This window comes from Papio anubis, chromosome 11 (genome assembly GCF_008728515.1).
Source record: "Papio anubis isolate 15944 chromosome 11, Panubis1.0, whole genome shotgun sequence".
NCBI lineage: Eukaryota > Metazoa > Chordata > Mammalia > Primates > Cercopithecidae > Papio > Papio anubis.
Genome location: NC_044986.1, coordinates 122,785,320 through 122,802,975, shown reverse-complemented (window position 1 = coordinate 122,802,975; position 17,656 = coordinate 122,785,320). Strand labels below are relative to the sequence as shown.

Genomic DNA, 17,656 nt, shown 5'->3' with positions numbered 1-17,656 from the left:
GCCAGTGGATCTCTTGAGCCCAGGAGTTCAAGGCCAGCCTGGGCAACATAGCAAGATCCCATCTCTACAACAACAACAACAACAACAACAACAAAACATACAAAAAAATTTATGACACTCCTGCAGTCCATCTGTTTGAGAGGCTGAGGTGGGAGCATTGAATGGACCTGGCAGGTTGAGGCTGCAGTGAGCTGTGATTGCGCCACTGCACTCCAGCCTGAGCAACAGAGTGAGACCCTGTCTTAAAAAAAAAAAAAGCCATTCTTCCAGAAGGCAGGGGTGGAAATGGGAAATAAGACTGTTTAGAAACGCAACAGACAATTCTTATTCAGCCTCCCTGTAAAGATTTGAGATGGATTGTAACACTGTAACATCGTAGATGAAAAAGATCAAGCACAAAGCATAAAACATATAAAAAGGGTTTTCATATTTGCAAAGCTCTGAACAAGTGTAACTTCTTATCTAGCTAGGAGCCAAGAAAGGTATGGCCAATGTTAGGGGGCGATGGGTCCCGGGGAAAGGCATCCGTGAAGCCCGAAGCTCTAGGAGGACCTCACCAAGGGGTGCATGTTTCTGCCCAACTGTTGGAGAGATGGTGGGGCAGGGGCCCTGGGGATTCCCCTTCCTTCCTCTAGATGAGTAAACCAGAGTGTGGGGGAAGCTCTGCTTTGGTCTGCTCCATGCACTTCTAATTCCACACCTGTGAGTCTGGTATAAGAACATGCTGCTTTTCACACACCTCACCTTCCCAGTAACACAAAGGGATGGTCAGAACAGAAGCTGGGGTAGCACTTGCCACACGCCAGGCACTGCTGTAAGCATTGACTCCTTTGGTTCTCACAATGCACCCATGAAGTAGGTATTACTACTATCCCCATTTTACAGATAAAGACACGGAGGCCAGGAAAGGTGACCCACGCTTCTCCAGGCTGCATGGACAGTAGCAAGTGTGGGGCTCACGTTAGCTGCAGAAGGCAGCCCCAGTCTGCTGTGTCGCAGGGCTCTGCACCTGATCGTAAGGTGTCAGGGTGACATCTCTTCCTCACTCCCTCGGCATCGGCCCATCTTTCCCGTGTGGTTTCCTTTTGGGGTGAGGGTTCTTGTCCTGGGAGGTCTGGGTGGCAAGCAGGTCTCCCTGGGCAGCACTCAAGGGTGTAGATGCTCTTGCACAGAGACAGCCCGAAGTGTTTTCACAACAAGACTAGGCCATCTAATTTCGATGTCATTAAATTAATAAAACTCTAGGGGCTGGCCAGGGACAATCTAATTAAACATTACAGAATGCAGCCCAATTATGTAACACAGTGGGCTGACTTTCAGATAGATTAGTTTTTGCTATACATCAGCTGGTTAATCACTTGTCTGCCATATCAGGTAAGCTGGGATTAAACGTTTCATCACACAAAATCTTAAGTATTTTCTAGCTTCATGTCAGGGCCTTCTTTTGTGGGCAGAGGTTTGCTGCAAAGATTATTGATGACATTTGATTGCTACCTGCCCAGATATGACCTAGCCAGGCTGGAGGTAGAAGTGTTTGCTTGCCCTGGATACATTAGGTCTGCCTAACAAATATTCATCAAGAGCTTACCATGAGATCATACCACTTCTTTGGTGATCAATCTGGCAATATTTATTACAGAGAAGGTGCATACTTCATGACCCCAAATTGCAGTTCTAGGTATGTTATGTCCCCTGGAAAAACTCTCATGCATGTGCATGATAAGATGTACGAAGAACATTTGCCATAGCCATCCTTGTCAGGGAGAGGTGCTGGGAATAGCTCAGACACCCTTGGGCAGCAGAATGGGTACCTCCATTTTGGCATTTTTATATGATGGATTTTTTTTTCAGTAGTTAAAATGAGTGAATGAGAGTTTAATTTATATGATGGATTTTTTTTCAGTAGTTAAAATGAGTGAATGAGAGTTTAATATATTAATATGGATAAGTCACAGTAAATGTTGAATGAAAAACACAAGATATAAAATTACATTTTTAGTATTATGCCATATGTAGAGTTTAATTTACTATTCAGAGATATGTATTTTCACATATGGTAAAAGCCTCAGTGCATTAGTGGAGCTAATGAAATACCAAAGCCATGACAATACGTATCTTTGAGGAAGGATAAAATGAAAGAATCGGGGAGATACATATAGGGGATTTGAATTGTAACTACACTGACTTATTTCTTTAATAAGAACTGGTGATGATGCAAAATAATGTTTTAATGATTTTAAAACATTACTGATGTTTTAAACACCAGATTGTGTGTTTATTAGGTGGTCCTATTTTTTTTTTTTGTTGATGATTGAAGTAGTTTATAATATAGAAAGAATTTCCTGCAGGCTAAGCATTGGGGCACTCAGCCCAGTAAGAGGAATGCCCGCAAGCATGATACAGGAAGCAAGGAAGGACAAAAGGTTTCACAGAAGTAGGACGTCCTTGTAACTGGTACCACCAGCTGCAAAGCAGAGCCAAGTCTGAACATGAATCTTGCCTTTGATACGGGCAGACTTTATACGATAACCTTTCTCTTGAGCAAAATTTACTCCAAAAATAACTCACTTTCCTGAATTTTTCTCTTTGTAGATGTGACATTCGTATGAACTAGCATTTCAAAGTAAGGTGTGTGGCACTTGGGGGAAGTGCAGACGATGGCCGACTCGGAGAGATATCCTTATTAGGAGGTGCTTGGTTGCAAACCTTTTGATTTCATTACTAATTTAAAGTTACTTTGGCTGGCTACATTATAGGAAGGAAAAAAAGAAAGAAAAGCACAGGTGGCTCTGAGCACCTGCTCGCCTTTTGACGGGTGGGAGTCTGGGCTTGACTGTGTCGCCGTCCACAGCAGGTCGCTACAGCAGGTTCAGCAATGGCACCTGGTCCATGGTTGCCCACTCAGGATTTTTCCCCGAGCTGTTTGGAAATAGCTAGATGCTCCATTTTTCAAATTCACTTCACGTGTAGATGAATTTGGCAAAAGTCAGAGAAACAGTGAGCAGCCAGACAAACGGGAATAATTTAAGCCGCAGATCATAAGCTCCTGGTGGGTGAGGACGAAGCCTTCATCTGTTCTCCAAAATGTTCCACGCAGCTCACTGGGTATTCTCTGCTGCTGATTAGCACGGCTGGATTGGCTTGTGTAGCTCCTGTGGGGACAGCGTCGTTCACGATGAAGAGAATCAATCAAACTTACTTTCCTCAAGTTTACTGGTCCCATCTAGAACGCTTAGACACATGTCCAACACAGCACTCTCATTGCAATCATAACTGTATTGTTATTATCGATTATTAGAAATCTGTTATCCAAAGCAATGGAGGCCATACCTTGGTGACAAGGCGACTACACATGGAGATCCAAAATGGTGTTAGAAGGACTTATTTGCTCATTTTTAAAATAAGTATTTTATTTAGTGAGGTATGTAGCACATACCTCTGCTCCTCTCCCATCACACCTCCTCAGCTTACCTTTTTCTTTTTTTCTTTTGAGATGGAGTCTCGCTCTGTTGCCCAGACTAGAGTGCAGTGGTACAATCTCAGCTCACTGCAGCCTCCACCTCCTGGTTCAAGTGATTCTCCTACCTCAGTCTCCCGAGTAGCTGGGATTACAGGCACCTGCCACCATGCCTGGCTAAATTTTTTTATTTTTAGTAGAGACGGGGTTTCGCCATGTTGGCCAGACTTGTCTCGAACTCCTGACCTCAGGTGAGCCACCTGCCTCGACCTCCCAAAGTGCTGGGATTAGAGGCATGAGCCACCGCACCCAGCCGCGTGTGATTTTTAATGAAGGCATGTGAGTAGCATGCAGCCCCACATGCCCTCAGCTGCAGGAACCTTATCCCACCTCTAACATGTGCTGCAGCTTTCCTTTCTGCTCCAGCCTCTTCTCCAGTGTTTCTGGAGCACATTAGCCCCACACTAGTGCAGACAGGAAGTCCGAGGGAATCTAATTCTTTGATGGTTAATTTTAATGTGCCTACTTGACTGGGCTATGGGATGCCCAGACACCCGGTAAAACGTTATTTCTGGGTGTGTCTGGTGTTTCCAGAAAACATCAGTATTTAGATCAGTTCACTGAGTAAAGAAGACCCCTCACTCGTGTGGGTGGACGTCATCCAGTCCACTGAGGACCCAAATAGAACAAAAAGGCAGAGGAAGGGAGAGTTCTCCCTCTGTGTGCTTGAGCTGGGCTCTCCCTCTTCTGTTCTTGGATGTCAGTGCTCTTGGTTCTCGGGCCTTTGGGCTTGGACTGGAACTGTACCCCCAAGTTTCATGGTTCTGTAACTCACAGACAGCAGACTTCTTGGCCAGTAGAACTGCATGAGCCAATTCCTAGAAATCTCTGTCTCTGGCCTATTGGTTCTGTTTCTCTGGAGAACCCTAATACAACTGCCCCGGTGAATCCTTAGTGAATGGAGAAGAAATGACAGCAGACAAATGTTCCAGCCTCCCAACCTTCAGCTAAACAATGCTGGGGCGTTAGGGCAGGGGCTTCTGTACTTAATTGTGTTATTTCTTTAACTGAATTAGTTGGAGTTGATTCTGACACTGTGGCTTGATGTTCTCTATCTGCTTTGGAAAATTTTCAGAAAATTGTCTTTCTTTTGCTTTCCTTCTCTCCTGGGATTCAAGCGATACCCTTTGTCCCTTTATGCCTCATTCTGAATGGTATTTTCTCTTGACTCACCTTTCAGCTCATGAATTCTCTTTTCATCTGGATCTAAGCTGCTGTTAAACTTACCCAGTGAGTTCTTTTTTTTTTTGACGAAGTCTCACTCTGTCACCAGGCTGGAGTGCAGTGGCGCAGTCTCAGCTCACTGCAACCTCTGACTCCCTGGTTCAAGCTATTCTCCTGCCTCAGCCTTGCAAGTAGCTGGGACTACAGGTTTACACCACCACGCCCAGCTAATTTTTTGTATTTTTAATAGACGCGGGTTTCACCATGTTGGCTGGGATGGTCTTGATGTCTTGACCTCATGATCCACCTGCCTCAGCCTCCCAAAGTGCTGGGATTACAGGCGTGAACCACCATGCCCAGCCGTGAGTTCTTAATTTGGGTTGTTGTATCTTGTTCTAGAATTTCCATTTGGTTCTTTCTTTATAGTTTCCAGTTCCTTAACCCTTTAAAAAAAGTTTATTAAGTATGTAAATCATATCTGATAACACCATCTAAATCCCTCTGTTTCCATTGTCCATTGCTTTACATTTTTTTCTTCTTATGTGCTCTATTGTTTTTGATTGAGTGCTAGACATTGTATATGAAAAAACTTTACATCTAAATTAATGCCTAAGATATTATTTCCTTTCTTCAAAGAGAATGCACATTGCTTTCGACAGTGGCCACGAGCAGTAGAATTCCTGCAACAACTTAGTCTGTTTATGGAACTCAAAGGATTTTAAACTGAACTTGGGCTCCTGTGAATGCTGACGTCTTTCTGGCTTATGTTTATATCTAGGGTTTAGTCTTTTAGGGTTCTTCTTGCTGGCAGACACTAGACTCTGATATTTGCTCTCCTTCCCTAATAAGGTTGCCAAAAGCTTCACTTAGCTTGTAAGCTTCTCAGTCCACCTTTCGAGAATCAGAGGAACTCCTTGAAGGAAAATGTACTCAAATGTCAGGTTTATAAGTATGGATTCTACATTCTTCTGGATTGTATCTTCATTGCCTAGTTATCTCTCCAGTGATTTCAAACACATTAAATATATTTCATTCTCTTTATTCAGTTGTCTGGGTGAGAGACTTGGCAAACATTACCTAATTGTATGAGTTTGCTAAGGCTGCCATAACAAAAACTCATCAGTTAGGCAGCTTAAACAACAGACATTTGTTTTATCACAGCTCTGGAGGCTGGAAGTCCAAGATGAAGGGGTTGACAGGTTTGACTTCTTCTGAGGCCCCTCTCCGTGGCTTGTACAGGTCACCTTCTCACTGTTCTTACAGCACCATCTTTTTGCATGTGCTCTGGTGTCTCTGAATGTCCACATTTGACACTAGTCAAACTGGATTAGGGCCCACACCATCAGCCTTATTTTAACTTAATTACCTCTTTAAAGACTCTATCTCTGTTGATGGGTGCAGCACACCAACATGGCACAAGTATACATATGTAACAAACCTGCACGTTATGCACATGTACCCTAGAACTTAAAGTATAATAATAATAAAAAAATAGGTAAGATATCACAGGAGGAATTTTCTGTCTTCAGATGATGAAAATTAATTCCCGCTCTCATCTGACCTTACCTTTCTGACCTGGTTGTACTCTTATAGCAATGCAAAAAAAGTTTTACCTTAAATTTCATTTGCTTTGCTTTGGGCCGTCAATGTTAGTAACCTGAGGTAATAGCATCTTCTAACCCAGAAATAATGGAATAACTGAATGGAGATTAATTTACTTTAGGTAATTCTGTAGAAATATTTGTTGTAGAAAAAGGATATATTTTTCTTTTTGGTTTAAATAGTAGTTTTTACAAAATTATATATCATGAGAGTGAATGAGGCACTGTGCTAATTACTTCCATATGTGCTAATTTATTTTATTCTTAAGTAAACATTTTTAATCCTGTGTTTTAAAGATGAGAGATACTGTGGCTCAGAGAGATAAGGTAATATATTTAACAGTAAGTGCAAGGCTAAGCCATAAGCCAAATATGACTCAAAACCCTTTCTGTTTTCTTTCTAATACACCATGTAATCGACAGATTTTAAAATGCTTATCTTAGTTACTTATGGCATCATTACCAATGGAATCAATAAAATCTGTTCTTAGCATTCTGGAAAAAAAAAGACTCTATCTCTAATTACACTCACATTTGGAGATAGTGGCGGTTACACTTTTAACATATAAATGTTGAGAAGACACAATTTAGCCTACAATACTAGTCTACCATTAATGGGGAGAAGTCCCTTACTTGAAATGCAAAGGAGGTGTTATGTCACCCTCATTGATTTAATTCCATTTTAACAAAACAACTTGTGTGTGTGTGTGTGTGTTTGTGTGTGTGTGTGTATAGTGCAAGAAGAGAAAAGTATTGCAATTCTTATGACTATAACTTCTCAGGGTTTCTGTACTCATAAACATTCCTTCTGTGTAAACGCATTTTAGTCAAATTTTGGCAAGATTGACAAATTTGCATGGAGAAAATGAATTCCATCAAGGCAATTTAATTCATTTCTAAACTTTGTGTACCAATTTAGAAAACATGTTTTTATGAAATTATTCTATTTGATTTTTTCCATTTAAATATTTGTCAAAGGTTGAATTCATTGATTCACTTTTTGCCCACATCGAGTTTTACTGATGAGAGCTTCTGCATCATGGACGCTCTGTGCAACCATAATTTTGGAAGAGGCAGCCCTATTTTCCTTCAGGTAACCTGGGAAGCTTTAAAATTGTTTTGAAATTTGATTCTTCTGCTTGTTTTTAGCCAAGAGCAAACTTTACCATGTTCAATTTTTATTATTGTCAGTTTTCTTTTTATTTCCTTCAACAATTTAATAAAAGGCTTTGAATAAATAAAGGGAAGACAGAGAGTTTTTATTAACTTCTTAAATAATCCAGGAAAAGTATTGAACAATTTTATGAGAGAGAGTAGTGAGAAAGAAAGAAAAATACAGAGAAAATGGGAAAAGAGATGGAGGAAGACCGGGGAAGAGAGAGAAAGGGGAGCGAGGTGATAATATTGAGTCTACACTGGTAGGTAAAAAGCCGTTCTTCAACTGAAACCAGTTCCAAATAACCTTTCTGTATGTCACGAACACATGCATTTAAATAGCTTTGTGGTCTTCAGTAAAGAGACCCTCCACCAATTTTGAGATCCTGCTAATCTCTCTGTGGTAGCAGCAGTTTCAGATGCCATGCTTTGATGGTTTTTTACTGGAAAAATCAGATATACTTCATTCTTACTTTTTCAATCTTGAATTAACTACACTGAAATGTGTAGAAATGGGGGTGTCTCCATGTTTCCCAAGTTCCCACCCTCTCTGGATGCAAATTCACCGGCTCCTAGACTCACACTTTCGCCTACAGACTTGGCTCCCTTCAAAGGACGCTCCAGGCATGTCTGGATGGTGTAGCATGGGCCCAAACCCAGTTCTGCCAGCCATCTGGACAGTTGCTTTTTGTCATCTGTTGCTTCTTTGCTGTGTTTAGCTGGCTCTATTCTTCATGGGACTCCTCCTTCCCACCAGGCATATCTGCCTTGCTCTGGGCATCCATTTGCTGACGAGCCCGTGGGCAATTTGGTATTTGCATGTCCACAGCCACCAGGAGACCAGGGATGCCCCTAATCCTATGACGAAGAGGGGCCTCCAACTTCCCTGTGTTTGTAAGTTATACATTGTTAGTAAGTGTCAAAGCAGCAAGATCGCTAACACTTACTGAGTTTAACATGTGCATATTTTATACGTATTGTCACATTTAATGCTCATTTGAAAAACCAGTTGACATCCACTGGGCCCCTCCTCACTGACCACTGAATGCTTGGTTCCTGGCACAGCTGCTTGTCCAGAGACAAGTGCCCCTGAAGACTGCAGTCCTTTTTGTATCTGGGCTTCTGGGCACCTGCCCACCAACGTCCTAGTGCATTTCCCAGCTACGGTCGCAGCTTCAACTGAAGCTCTGATGCCCGCTCGAGTGAAAGCTGTGAGATTGAAGAAGAACTAACAGCTCACTTCATATTAAACCCTTTACTTTGGAACACAGAACGCTCACGGACGGGAGGTTCTCTGTTATGGACAGAAAAGGTGCACCGGGGTCGCTCACATGAGTGCTGAACATTGTCCCTAAGTCAGAGGTGCCCACCCAGGAACAGTGGGGATGCCCTGGTGCTATTTGATTCCATGGCACCTCTTTTTTTTTTTTTCCCTGAGAGCAGTGTCTATTTTTAAAATTAAAATTAAATGATTTGTGTGAAGATTGCTGTAACTTTTGTGTCCCCTGCGAGATTTCAGATACTATGATCCATTGCAAAACTCAGGAGAGAGATGAAGATCCGATTCAAAGTGTGAATGACAAAAAAGAAAATTTGAGATGTCAAAAATAATCCTTATGGCTTATTTAGATGTAATTAAATTGCTAAACCAATATATTTCAAGCTTTACACTGGTTGCCAAACCCAATCATGATGAATGTTGGCATCCTTGGTGAATTTTTCTTATTTTCACAGCATTTTTTTTTTAATTTAAGGAAAAGAAAATCACTGCAGAATATAGCACAGTTACATTATGGCTGATTGGAAGGAACTAAAAGGCTATGTAGAGAGTTTGGGGTCTATACTGTGCTGCATCTCTGCTTTGAGGATAGGTTCCATTTTCAATGGCCAATGTTAATGGCCCCTTTATCCTTTTTTACCTAAAGAATAAATAAAAAAAATTGAATTTGATTTGACTAGTTCAGAACATACAAGGAGTGATAGAGTTTGATGTCTGTGAGGGCTTGTTCTCTAATCCCTCGAGCAATTTGAGATATGACCAGGGACCCTCAAATCTTCTATATTTTGAGGGAAGGTAGAGTAACTATCTCAAGAAACTTGGTTCCTTAGACGTTCCCTGTTTTAGAAGCCCTTCTCACCACTTACATTCTCTTTATGTATCCCCCGGCATCTTCGTGTGTGTGTCTGTTATACACGACACTTTCTGTGTCTATCCATTACTGCATTAAGTACACTGTTGCTATATTATCCACTGTCATGCTTCTCTCTCCCAGTACATTGTCTTTGTGAGCAGGGGCTGTTTATTAATTTTATGATTCTAGCATCTAACGAGAGATGGACACGTAGCATGCAGTCAGTCCGTGTTGAATAAGTGATTCAATAAACGTATGCTGAATAAGTATATGAATCTATCTTTTTCTAAGGAAAAGTATTTGAATTTACTCACAAAAGATATCCTGTTCTTAATACTTGGACCTCTTCCACAATGTATGTGCATTCATTTAGCAAAGGTTATCAAAAGCTTACTAAGCACAAGACACCATGTTTAGCAAACGCTTACTAAGCACAAGACACAATGCTACAAGCTGGCACCAAGGTGATGATTTAGCAATGCAGAGGTCTTTGGTGCTGACTCTGGCAAGAGTAGTTTGCATGTCGTGGTCAAGACAGCCACAACACACACATTGTCTGCATGGACATGTGAGCACACGGTGAAAAAACGGAGAAAGTGAGTTTGCAAGATGCTCGGACTGCATTTGGATAAGGGCAGAAGAAGGGAGCTTGGGCAGTGGCAATAAAAAGCACGAGGTCAGGAGGGGTTTTATTTATTGTGAAGTGGGAGAAATTAGAGCTCATTTAAACTGTTAGAAATGAGGAAACAGGGCACATGTGTAGATTTTACCTCCTATCTCTATGTTTCCTATGCAATAAGAAACTTGGTAAAATGTAGAGATTTAGGGTAGAGTGAGGCATGGATTGAAAGGTGTGTGGGTAATGTTGATTTTTTTTTTTTTTTTTTCCTGAGACAGGGTCTCACTCTGTTGCCCAGGCTGGAGTGCAGTGGAACAATCATAGCTCACTGCAAACTCTGCCTCTTGGGTTCAAGTGATCCTTCCACTCAGCTTCCTGAGTAGTTGGGACCACAGGCACAACCACCACATCCAACTATTTTTTTTTTTTTTTTTTTGTATTTTTTTTGTAGAGATGGGGCTTTGCCATGTTGCCTGGGCTGGTCCTGAACTCCTGGACTCATGCAATACACTCACCTCGGTCTCCCAAAGTGCTGGGATTACAGGCATGAGCCACTGCAACAGGCCCAATATCAATGTCTTACAATTATTTCTGTGATAAATAGGATAACAGACTAGAATGATTATGAGTACAAAGTCTGGCTGATAGAGGGCAGGACAGAAACTGAAAGACTGTCCATACAATGACTGACTTTTTCTCAGGGAAGCAGACTCTCCGATAAGAATAGGAGTAAAGAGAGTTGAAGCTGGAGATGACTGAATCAATACATTGAAAAGACCGATAAATACACTGAAATGATAATAGGCCAAGGGAATTTAGAATATTGGCAAGAGTGTCTTAATTGAAAAGTCACATAATCCTGCTTAGATTGGGAAAGTGAGCTCAGTTAAAGGGGACTAAAAGAAAGGGACACAGTGGACAATGGACTGGCACCTCCAGGAGAAATGAATAGCTGTGTGGTCGTCACAAAGCTGGAAGGACAGGTAAGTGTGGCCAGAGCATGGCATTTCAGCAAAGGTGAATTTTGATCTGCTGTTTGACTATGAGAGTTGGTGGATGAAGTCATGTTCAAGAGCAAGTAAATGTAAATGGGGTGAAGAGAACAAGGAACTGAGGTCAAGGAAATGTAAATGGGGTGAAGAGAACAAGGAACTGAGGTCAAGGAAATGTAAATGGGGTGAAGAGAACAAGGAACTGAGGTCAAGCTGTTGGAGGAGTTACCAGCATGGAAATTCAGCTCGTTCAACCTTGTGGCTGGACTTGCAGTAGCGAATGTGTCTGTGAAAGAGAAGTCCAGGCCAACCACTCATGAAACAGAGGGACTGAGCAGCAGGGATGCAGTGGTGAGAAGGAGGTGGATTGAGCCATGCACCATGTTGCCAGAGGAGCAGAGTGTTCCCAGGAGGGCAGAGAAGACATGTCTAGAGATGACACTACCGAATAAAGTCAACAACTCCACGTTTTCTTCCTGAAGTAAGTAGGCGGGTGCTCTAGACTGAATTGAGTCTCCCTCATTCATACATTGAAACCTTGACCCATAATGTGATGGTATTTGGAGATGGGTCTGCAGGAGGACGGGCCCCTGGTTGGCCTTTGCTAATCCAGCCCTCCCTGACCCTGCTCGTAGTTCTTAGGATAACTGTGGAATGTGCTGAGAATGAGCATCTGAGTTGAGGAGGAACTGTCTGAAACAGCCTGGGCTCTTTTCTTTCTCCTAGAGCAGGGTGTCCTGCACTGCTTTGGCTCAGTGAGTCCAGTTGCCCAGGGTATAAAACCCAGGACGAGAAGTGGATATCTGCTGCCAGGTGCCCCAGCTGCCGTCCAAGTGGGGCACAGGCAAGCGTTAACTGCATCCACCCTGGGAGGCTTCCCTGAGGCTTGGGGGCACAGCTACCCATGGATTGTAGGCTGCTATTATTCTTGCTGCCTGTGTGTGAATGATAAATGTGCTTTGCCTGATGAGCTACATGAATATTCTGTCCTCCCGACTCAGACTCTGGGCAATGGGTTTATGCACAGCCTTCTCCCAGATCTGGTGAGGCATTTAGAGTCTTGGCAGATCTGAGGATCTGAAAAGGTGTTTAGAGTCCTGCTAGATCTAGAAGCCTTAGCAGAACCTGGAAAGGTGTTTTGAGTTCTCCCCTGGGATTCGTACCTGGTGGACAGTGAGTCCCTCCTAGGACCTGATACCAGTGCATGGTGTATTTCTGCTTCTAGGATCCTTTGGGAGATAGCTAGGTTTACATGAGGCCATGAGGCTGGGCTTCCATGATGGAATTAGCTCCCTTAAAAGAAGAGACACCAGGGCCAGGCACGGTGGCTCATGCCTGTAATCCCAGCACTTTGGGAGGCCGAGGCAGGTGAATCACCTGAGGTCAGGACTTCGAGACCATCCTGGCCAACATGGTGAAATCCCGCCTCTACCAAAAATACAAAAAATCAGCTGGGCATGGTGGCGCATGCCTGTAGTTCCAGCTATTTGGGAGGCTGTGGCAAAAGAATCACTTGAACCGGGGAGGTGGAGGTTGCAGTGAGCTGAGATCACACCACTGCACTGTAGCCTGGTGACAGAGTGAGACTCTGTCTACAAAAAACAAAACAAAACAAAAAGAGACACCCGAGAACTTTAACCAAATGGGTGGGAACCTTGATTGATGTTGGACTTCCAGCCTTCATGGCTTTGAGAAAATAAATATCTGTTGTTGAAGTCACTCAGTTTATGCCTGTTGTTTAGCCACTCAGCTTATTTTGCTATGATGGTTTGATCTGGCTGATACAGTGCATGAGCTTTGTATTGCAGCGTCTCCAAGACAATTATTTGCAGAATCTTAATTGATAGCTCAGTTGTTTCATAATGCTACAGGGCCCCTGAGAAGGAGGAGGGAACCCTGGATTCTTAGGTTATGTTCATGTTGAGTGCGCCGTGCCCACCAGTTACCTGTCAAGTTACATACTCTTTGGTGCACTAATTCTGTTCTATAAATAGCAAGGTGGAAAGAAGGAGGGAAGAAGAGCAATTAGGAGAGGAAAGGGAAAAAAATAATTATCGTGGAGTCGGACACCTAGCTCCAGTCTCAGGTGCACTGTGTCCCATCTGTTATGAAAAGTAATACTCACCACCCACCTACTTTGCAGGTCATTGTGAAAGTATATTAGAAATAATGACTTTGCTCTTCCCTGATAAAAGGGTTGTGTTTGCACAAAAACGATATTAGCTCAATCATGGTAAAATTGGTTTTTGCTTTCAACAAGGCCAGAATTGTTAAAGGTAGAAAAGTCTGCGTGGGATAAATTATGCAATTAAGTTCCTCTTAACATGACTGAAAAGAACCCAATTTATACCTCCAGAGTGGAATAGGCAGACTCTGGAAATAAATCCCTGAGCCACAAGATGCTGTTCTATTTTTGCAAGATGCACAGATAGCTGGAGCTCTGTGCGGCTGTCTGTGAGACACTCATTTGAAGGCTCTCTTCTCCCTGTCTGAGGAGGGGGCAGAGAAAAAGCACCAAGCCTTTCAAAACGACTGCTCTCTTCTTTCCCTCGGGCTTTTCCCCCGGAACACTGCTGGTGCTGATTTTTGGGGAAAACTTAAAGCAGCTTAACTGGTATGTCCCGCAGCTGCTCAGGTAAAGCCCTAGGCAGACATGAAGCCAACCATCATTAGCAGTCGGGATCTGAAGAAGGCCTTCTGCAAAAATATTCCTTTCCATCTGCCGTGATCTGGGGATGCTTTGAATGAGACCTTCCCTCCAGCAGGTGGCTGGTAAATTGCTCATCTTTACCTGAGAAGACAGCAGTTTGGCTGACGAGTCTTTCTAAATTTCTCTCACTCCATTGGCCCTGAGGAGCTTTAGGAAGGAACTCCATTCCATAGAGAAGACGGAGTTTTTGCCTTCAAGGAGTGTGCAGTATATTTGAGGAAATCACGCACACATGATTGCAAGTTCCCTTCATTTATATTTTGATTATCTTTAGGTGAAGGACCATGTCATAAAACTCTGGGGCCCTGCAGGGCCTGCAGCTTGAACTGGCAGGGTGCGCGTCCTGCAGTGCTCTTGGCTATTCGGTTCCCATTACCTTCGATCTTCCACTGTTTCACTACAGCCTTCGAGCTGCGCTGGAGCAGATTCTTCTGCTGGGAACGTCCTTACCCCAGATGTCTTTAGGATTCACTCTCTTTGCTCCTTCAGACTTTCGTTTAAAGGTCACCTTATCTAACGTTTAAAGTTACAACTTATGCTCCAGCACCAGCTTCATCCCTCCAGTCTCATTTCCGTGTTACTTAGACCATAAGTCTAAGTATGGTTTTAGACCATATGACATAATTTCCTTATTATATCTATCATTTATTGACTATCTCCCCCATCAGAAATGCAAGCTCCATGAGACAGGGGATTTTCTCTCTTCTGTTTATTGGTGTGTCTCACACATCTAGAACAGTGCCCAGGACAATGTAGGCCCCAATGAACACCTGTTGAATAAATGAATGAACAAATGAATGCATCTATATCTATATTGATAAGAAAACTATATATATATATTTTTTTCTTGGGATGGAGTCTTGCTCTGTCGCCCAGGCTGGAGTGCAGTAGCCGGATCTCAGCTCACTGCAAGCTCCACCTCCCGGGTTTACGCCATTCTCCTACCTCGGCCTCACTAGTAGCTGGGACTACAGGCGTCCGCCACCTCGCCCGGCTAGTTTTTTGTATTTTTTTTTTTTTTTTTTAGTAGGAACGGAGTTTCACCCCTGTTAGCCAGGATGGTCTCGATCTCTTGACCTCGTGATCTGCCCGTCTCGGCTTCCCAAAGTGCTGGGATTACAGGCTTGAGCCACCGTGCCTGGCAAGAAAACTATTTTAATAGATTTTAATTTTCACAGCAGCTCTGTGGGATGGTTTCTATGAACTCAGTTTTGCAGATTAGGAAACAGAGTCTGAGGTCACGTAAGTGCTTGCCCCCAAACAAGCTGATATAAATGTTAGAGCTTAGAGTTAAACTCTCATCTTTGTGTTTTCAAAAAGTGAATTTGAAACCACTTAATTAGGACATTTTCGTTAGTTTGAACGTGTCTAATTTATTGAGTTTACATATGAGAAAAAGGAAGCAAGTTCTGGTAGCTAATAAAAATCCATGGCCTACACTGAGTTTGTAATTCTGTTGCTGCTAGAATTCTGATGTTTCCATTTCAGATTCAAAGCTTTTTTATACATATTCTAGATCAGAGGCTCTTTCCCTCACTTGGTGAAGTCAACCTACTCTTCAGAATATTATCTGTTCTCTCCAACAAACAAAGGAAATATGAAGGCCCATGTTCAAAAATTAAGCCAAAAGAAATATTCACACTGTATTGAGGGAATCCATAAATAATGGACTAGTTTTAGTCTTTTTTAAAATAATTCTGCCTTTATGGAAATTAAGTAATTACCAAATGTCAAATAGATCTTTGCATTGTTTATTGTAGATTTAGTTTTAGTAATTTTTGCATCTTCTGAAAGGCTCCTACCAAATGCATTTTCTAATAAATTACCTAAAGGTAAAGTTTGTTTGGACAATGTCTACGTTTTGTATTCTTCAAAGAAACAGTTTACACCTAAGTTTAACTCTTGTAAATTGTTAAAAATCACCTAGGTTGTTTGTTTTACAATGGCTTAGAGCCTCTGGAAAATACTCTTGAACACACGGATGACCTTTTCAGCAGCACAGACGGACAGCACCAGGTGCAAACCCAAAGGCTGCTCACTTAAAGCCAGCGCGCTTTGCTGAAGTCGAGTCTCAATTATCTTCCCCTGAAATGTTCAGGTCGGCAAACTAAACAGGTCTGCAAACTTGGGAATTGGCTGGTTTAAGCATAACAATAGAGATTCAGACAACTCTGAGAAGGGCGGTTCTGAAGAGTAACATACTGAGAAGCAATTAAAGCAGAACGAAATGTTGGCATCTCAACAAGGAGATGCAAAAATAAGTGAACAAATGTCCTGCTGGGGAGATAGGAAGGTGTGGTTTCATGGCACTCGGCTATGTGTTTGTCATGGAACCTTTCCTTCTGCAGGCTCTGATTTGGCATTCCAACATGTGAAGCAGAGACACGGTGAAAAATTGTTTCATTTCTCCTTCTCTTCCTTTCTCTCTCCCTGGCTTCATCTCCCTCTCCTTCCCTTCCTTTCTTCTTTCCATTTTTTTCTTTGTTTTGTCTGTCTTTGCTTTTTCTTTCCTTCCCCCTTTTTCCTTCTAGAATAAGGTATTTTATATACTCAGGCTTCAAAAATTACCTTGTTATTTGCCATCCACTGATAACAGGACTTATGGAAGATGAACATAGTGTTATATCAGCCTCCAGATTCTGTCTGCAGTGTATTCTGTTTGCACTATATCAAGAAAGTCCTGATTCACATAGGTAAGCAGTTACTTACATGCGCCATCATATGGTGGCCCCCCTCAGCTTAAGTCAGCACACAGCACACACATCCATGTACCCCCAGAGAAGAGTTGCAAACATCCCAAACCAATGCTCTGTCTCAAGAGTTCAGAGTGGAGATAGAGGTAGAAAGAAAACACCTGTAGTTCAACCAAAAATAAATTAATATGTTGATATGAGAGCAGAAATGCACTTGGCATTCCCCAGTGTGTGAGCACAGGACATAATACGTTCCAGCTTGCAACTCAAGTGTGTCTGTAGGTTAGTTTACCATTAACAAGTTAAAATATCTTGTAAATATATCAATAAGTGATTGAATAAATAAATCACAAAACTTCCTTCCAAATAACAATTCCAATTTCTTCCAAATAAGAATTCCAAATAACAAATGTGGAAGGAATGAAGGAAATGGGAAAATCACCTTCAGACCTGCACAGTAATGATGTCACGGGACAGAAACCCTGAAGAATAACAAATTCATGGCAAAATTTAACAAAGAGCAGGGTACTTACATAGCCCCAAGCATCTCCTCCAAATACTTGCAGAGTACTGGAATGGTTTCCACAGGGCCCCACACTCCTGCTATGCCTTCCATGAGGAGGTGGAGCTCAGTCTCTCCATCCTAAGTCCTGAGCCTCAGCTGCACCCAGACTTGGTGGAAGGTGAATTCTGAATGGAAGAAAAGCCGAGAACAAGTGGGACTTAGCAGAGGAGGAAGGGAGGGAGACCCACAGAGGATGAAGGAGGCACCCAAGATGAGAGTGAAGGATGGACGCAAGAGGAGTGAGGGGAAGAGGGGTGGAAGGGTGGACGGGAAGGGTGGACAGGGTGGACGGAAGGAGGAAATGGAAGGGTGGATCACAGTGGATGGAAGGGATGGACAGTGGAGGGAAGGATACCCATGAGTGGACCCACAGGAAGGAGGGTGGAAGGAGGAGTGGAGAGAAGGAAGGAGGGAGTGGACCCGAGTGGAATGGATCAGAGAAGGGAGGAGGTGATCACAGTGATGAGGGACGGAGTGAAGAAATGGAAGGAGGGACGGCAGAGGGAAG

The 17,656-nt window shown here is 42.7% G+C and overlaps 1 long non-coding RNA gene across 1 annotated transcript; it reads right to left on the bottom strand.

Annotated features, from left to right (window-relative positions):
* Positions 1 to 12,962: 12,962 nt before the first annotated feature.
* On the bottom strand, positions 12,963 to 17,245 carry LOC103887249. Its single transcript, XR_002524140.2, has 3 exons — positions 17,117 to 17,245; positions 16,600 to 16,744; positions 12,963 to 14,660 (listed from the first exon to the last, which is right to left on the bottom strand). It is a non-coding gene; the product is annotated as an uncharacterized LOC103887249 (long non-coding RNA).
* Between the last annotated feature and the right edge of the window lie 411 nt (positions 17,246 to 17,656).